Source organism: Oncorhynchus clarkii, chromosome 27 (assembly GCF_045791955.1).
Source record: "Oncorhynchus clarkii lewisi isolate Uvic-CL-2024 chromosome 27, UVic_Ocla_1.0, whole genome shotgun sequence".
Lineage (NCBI taxonomy): Eukaryota > Metazoa > Chordata > Actinopteri > Salmoniformes > Salmonidae > Oncorhynchus > Oncorhynchus clarkii.
The window spans coordinates 48,779,683-48,780,155 of record NC_092173.1 but is presented as its reverse complement, the minus strand read 5'-3'; positions in this window follow the sequence as shown (position 1 = coordinate 48,780,155).

Genomic DNA, 473 nt, shown 5'->3' with positions numbered 1-473 from the left:
GTGCCTTTCTCAAGGGCTCCGGGATTCGAAAAAACAACCTTTTAGTTTCTGGCGCAACGCTCTAATCTCGAGGGTATCTGCCGCCCCCAAAGATCTTCCCTCTGATTCAGAAGAAATAGGAATTACTTGACCTGTAGTTACTAGAGGTCGACCAATTATGATTTTTCAACGCCGAAACCAATATTGATTATTGGAGGACCAAAAAAAGCCGATACCGATTAATCAACCAATTTTATTTTTATTTTATATATATATAAAATGACAATTACAACAATACTAAATTAACACTTTTATTTAAATGTAATATAATACATCAATAAAATCAAGATAGTCTCAAATAAATAATGAAACATGTTACATTTGGTTTAAATAATGCAAAAACAAAGTGTTGGAGAAGAAAGTAAAAGTGCAATATGTGCCATGTAAGAAAGCTAACGTTTCAGTTCCTTGCAGTTCCTTTTAACAGGAGTCTT